Genomic DNA, 5,681 nt, shown 5'->3' with positions numbered 1-5,681 from the left:
CTTGGGAGTCGCGCTCTCGAGGGTCATCTTTATTTTAACCCCTCAGGCTAGTGCTTCTCTAAGTGTTGGTCCGAACTAGAGTCCTTTGCAGTGCCACCTCAGGGAAACTTGTGGGCTGGTTTTAGTTGTATGGAGTGCTCATCCAATGTTGCCCTGAGAACGAGATATGTGCAGCTCCTATCGGGATGTCGGCGCATTGGGCGGTCTTGCTGGTCTTGTTTTACCATTGTCGAAATGTCTTGTAACTGGGAATCCAAGTCTGATTGGGTCTTCCTGGGAGAAGGAATATCCTTCGTTCACCGTGAGAGCTTGTGATGGGCTAAGTTGGAACACCCCTGCAGGGTTTGAACTTTCGAAAGCCGTGCCCGCGGTTATGGGCAGATGGGAATTTGTTAATATCCGGTTGTAGAGAACTTGACACTTAACTTAATTAAAATGAATCAACCGCGTGTGTAGCCGTGATGGTCTCTTTTCAGCGGAGTCCGGGAAGTGAACACGGTTCTCATGTTATGCTTGAACGTAAGTAGTTTCAGGATCACTTCTTGATCACTTCTAGTTCACGACCATGCATTGCTTCTCTTCTTGCTCTTATTTGCGTATGTTAGCCACAATATATGCTTAGTGCTTGCTGCAGCTCCACCTCATTACCCTATCCTACCCATAAGCTTAAATAGTCTTGATCTCGCGGGTGTTAGATTGCTGAGTCCTCGTGACTCACGGATACTTCCAAACAGTTGCAAGTGCCGATGATACCAGTGCAGATGACGCAACCGAGCTCAAGTGGGAGCTCGATGAAGATCTTGTTCGTTGTGTTGTTTCGTTTCCTATTGATCAGTAGTGGAGCCCAGTTGGGACGATCGGGGATCTAGCATTTGGGGTTGTCTTCTTTTATTTTGGTTCCGTAGTCGGACCTTGATTGTATTCTGGATGTTGTATGTTTAACTTGTATTGTGTGAAGTGGCGATTGTAAGCCAACTCATTATCCCGTGGCATAATGTCCATTCTTCCTGCACTTGAAACAAGTAATGTGACTTAGATCCTTCTTGGCGGGCGTTGCTGGGTTGGTACGGTTCTGGCCATTGCTTCATCCATTACCATTCCCATTCCTGGGGCCACTATGGTTGTGCGAAATCCCTCCATTGTGATTGTGACCTCCATGGTTATGTTGAAGGGGTCATCCCGAGTTCGGGGTAAAATGGGGTCTCTGCTGAGCTCCAGAATTATACTTCCCTTGTCCATACTTCCTCTTGCGGTTGTCAATCTGCTGCTATTTCCCTTCAATCATGAGGGCTCTATCTACCAATTGTTGGTAGTTATTAAAAGTTGCCACCATCAACTGCATGCTCAGCTCATCATTCAGTCCTTCCAGAAACTTCTCCTGTTTAGCTGCATCCGTAGCAACGTCATCTGGGGCATAATGTGCTAGCTTACTAAAGTCATCCACATACTGGCCAACGGTGCGTCCTCCTTGGAGTAAGTTGCGAAACTCGCGCTTCTTCATGGTCATAGCTCCTGGTGATACATGGGCAGTGCGAAAAGCCTGCTGAAACTGGTCCCATGTAACAATGTCGATGGGGTAAGTGGTTGTGGAATTCTCCCACCATGATGCTACGGGTCCATCAAGCTGATGTGCGGCAAAACACACTCTCTCCGCATCTACACATCCTGCAGTGGTCAACTCCCTTCCAATCTTGCGGAGCCAATCATCTGCAACTATCGGCTCGGTGCTACTGGAGAACACCGGCGGATTCAGCCTTAGAAAATGGGCTAAGTGATCAACAGGTGGGGGTGGTGGGTTGTTGATGTTGTTGTTGTTCCCCTGATTCTGATTCTGGACTAGTATCTGCATCAATGCATTCTGCTGCTGGATCAACTGAGTGAGCTCTGGTGGAAAAGCAAATCCATTGTCATGTCTCGGAGGCATCTGATGGGTTTAGAAAAGATGAGAAAATAGAATAGAATGAGGTCTAGGGGGAAAACACTACCCATATGCACATGAGACAAACACAAACATATCACTTCAATCAATTCAAACAAGGCATACAATCGGTCTAACTATCGTTACAAAAGTGCTCGGACTAAGCTATATACATGGGGGAAGTACTACTACTGATATGGTGGTCGACTAGAAAAATTGATCGGTGGAAGACTCCATAATATCTGCCCCAGCTTCATGAACAAAGTCATCATCGCTATCGTCGGGGTCCGAGTCGGTGTCATCGACGATGATGTAGTTCTCCGGGCAAGTGGAATCATCGTCTTCTCCTCCTGGCGCGGGGTCTCCCATGAATACTCCTAGCTTCCTTGTCAGATCATCATTCTTCTCCACTAGTATCGTCATTTCCTCCTCGTATTCATCGCGTGTAGACTTGAGTTCTTCTTCCAGCTCCTTGATCCTGGTCATTTCCTTCTTCAGATCGATCAATACTGCACACATCTGGTTCTCTTGGCGACGAATGTGCTGGTTTAACTCCTGGATGAAAGATGCAATAGATCTATCCTTCCTGGTGCTGATCATCTCCCATTGCTCATCTCGGCGCCCACAAATCTGGTAGATAGTATCCTTGAGATCCTTGTGGTAAACTTCTCCAATGCGTCCCATGCTGATGTGGGCTGCCATGCTCTTTCCTAGACTCCAGGTTGGTGCATCAAAGGAAAACTCTATGGGCTCAGTGACTGGCATGAACATCCTTCCTGGAACTTGAACTTGAATCAACCAACGCTCCTCTTCTGGTAAAGTGGCGTTGTAGGTCCCGGTGAAGCTTGGTATTCCAATGTTCAGGTATCTACTAACTTCCTTCAAGTGTCATCCAAAAAGTGTATCTTCATCCGGTTGAGTGAACTTGTTCCTTGCATCCGCCATCCTAAAGAGTAGAAAAAGGGAGAGGAGTCAGAAATGAGAAGAAAGTAGTGATCTAGGGTTTTAGCTTAGTGGTCGTGTCCTATAGTCAGCGTGTGCTCTGATACCATCTTGTAGCGACCAGACCTCAAACAGTCTGATCCATGTGCATCAGTGTCATCCCTAGATCGGTAATGCTGACACGCACAATACTTGAGGATTTATAACAGAGCAGCAATCACACACTTATTACATCGAATGTCTCAAAAGATAACTTATTACAGTAAATATGGCTTAAGGCCATCTAATACGATAACAGCGGAAGGCTTGGAAGATAAGATGAGTCCATCAACTCCAACGGCATCACTGAGTGAAAGACAACGACCTATGGCTCCTTACTCGTCGTCTCAAAAGTCTGCAACATGAACGTTGCAGCCCGAAAATGGGTCAGCACATGGAATATGCTGGCAATGTAACACAAGAGAGTAATGAACAGAATAGTTGCTATCACTACATGAATATTTGGCTGGTGGTAAGCTCTAGGGTTACAGTTTTGCATAAAGATAATTTTTCCCTACAACAAAGGAATAAATTTTATTTAACTATCATGGTGGTTGTTAAACATTGAGAAGGTTTCTCCAACTCAATCCCAATTAAGCATCATCATTAAACCCAATCAAATTGTATTAAGAGTGATGAGATCAACATGATAATCCAAGAACCAGATACTCAAGATGTCCATAACCGGGGACACGGCTAACCATGATTAGTTTATAAACTCTGCAGAGGTTTGCACACTTTTCCGGACAAGACTCGAATACATCCATGGTCGGAGATTCGAGACACAGTCTTTCTGAAGCATTAACTCTCTACTCTGGATAGACAGTACCACTTACAACCCACTACATCTGCTAGTCTACCTCTTCGAGAGCTTCACGCAACTTACTCAACCATGCTAGAGCCCATAATGGCTTGTGTCTGCACACGGAAGTTTCTAGCATGAATAATCTTATGATCCCTTTGAGCCTGGGTGGCGGGCCATAGGATGATCACACGGGTCCTCCGGGATATCCTAGGACAACACTGGATTCTCCAGGTGCCCACAAGCAATCCACCCAGATGTGTATTAAAGTTGCCACCTTAAGTTGAACCATTAATTAAGAAACTCACATCTGTCATGAATACACTCAAACCCAATCCACGTCTATGAGCATAGCATAGCAATATAAGCAACGTAGAAGTAACTCCCATAAGTTTGAAAATAAACGGGTGAATAGGTAGTACCTCATCTACTTCCCAAAACCCACAATTTAATCAGATCCTAACCATGCAATTGTTTGAGGATTGATCTAATGCAATAAAACTGGGTAGTAAAAAGGTATGATCAAAGTGTTACTTACCTTGCCGATGATTTGTGAAACCTAGAGACTCATAGTAGCACGCTTCGCACTCCGGATACTCTATCGCAATCAAACAAGCATACAATAAGCACTCAACTAGAAGCACGATTAAAACTCAAATAAGAAATCTAACCAGAAAGTTCAACTTAAGAACTCTGATTTGCAAAAAGAATCAAATCAAACGAAGCAACGAAACTCAAACTGCGAAAGAAACAAGATCTGTTCGTTCGTTAGCAAAATCTTGTTTAAGTTGGTTAAACAGATAGAGGGTTTCGAGACGAATCCCTAGGCGCTTGAATCGCCTGATTCCGATAAACGAGCGAAAAGATAAACTAAAACGAAAATCAGGTGAGAAATCATGATCGAAAATAATCGCGGAAAAACCTTGGAAAAAGAAAAGCTGACGAATAGGCTAACGAACGAACGTTCGCTGTCTGCGGCTAACGGATGAAAACCATTCGTTAAAACGAACGTACGAACGGGAGTTCGCTAAATAACAAAACCGAACGAACTAGAAAAACAGATTTAGGGTTCGAAAATAAAAACCGATCGGTTTTCAAACGAAAATCAGCGGCGGCGGCTACCTCGTCGGCGGCGGGGTCGATGGTGGTGGGCGGTGGCGGCACCTGGCGGCGGCGGGGTCGGGGCTAGGGTTTTGGGACGGGGTGGGCTGGCGGGGCCTCGGCTTATAAGGGCCGGCCGGGTGCAGTGTCCTAGTCGGACACGGCCCGGTAAGGCGGTGGACTTTTTTTTAAAATAATTCCGTGTAGAAAAATAAGAAAAATAAATACTAAACGGACTCCAAAAATCTTGAAATAAATTTTCCCCGTCCTCTAAAAATCTACCGGACGAGGTGAACATTTATTTGGGCCTCTAATGCAATTTGAAAAACGCATTTTTTCCTAATTCAAATAAAATAGTAATAAAACTCCGAATAAAAATCTTATTTGATTTTAATAATAAATATCCAATATTTCTTTATTTTGGGAAGTCATTTTATCCCCTCTCTTTTATTTTCATAAAAGAAATATTCGAAGAGAAAAATAATTAAAATCAAACGATCCTCTTTTCAAAATTTGAGAAAACTGAAATATGAAAATAATGAAATCCCCAACTCTCTCCGTGGGTCCTTGAGGTGCATAGAATTTCTAGGATCGAGCCAAAATGCAATAAACTATGATATGCAATGATGATCTAATGTATAACATTCCAAATTGAAAATTTGGGATGTTACACCGCTTCATCCAACAATACTGCTGAATCAAAAGAAGACGTTGGTGGTAAGCAGTATGACTATGATTGCCCACAAATCTTTGTGTTCTACTCGTGCATATGATCTACGCATAGACCTGGCTCTGATGCCACTGTTGGGGAATGTAGCATGCAATTTCAAAAAAAAATCCTACGATCACGCAAGATCTATCTAGGAAATGCAAAGCAAC

General features: G+C 43.9%; 1 pseudogene; it reads right to left on the bottom strand.

Moving 5' to 3' along the window:
* Positions 1 to 2,125: 2,125 nt before the first annotated feature.
* LOC147959405 (uncharacterized) lies at positions 2,126 to 2,863 on the bottom strand (annotated as a pseudogene).
* Between the last annotated feature and the right edge of the window lie 2,818 nt (positions 2,864 to 5,681).

Source organism: Triticum urartu, chromosome 7A (assembly GCF_056163025.1).
Source record: "Triticum urartu cultivar PI428250 chromosome 7A, HENAU_Tu73, whole genome shotgun sequence".
Classification (NCBI taxonomy): domain Eukaryota; kingdom Viridiplantae; phylum Streptophyta; class Magnoliopsida; order Poales; family Poaceae; genus Triticum; species Triticum urartu.
Note: the sequence above shows the minus strand (reverse complement) of the source record. Positions and strands in the feature narration are given on the sequence as shown.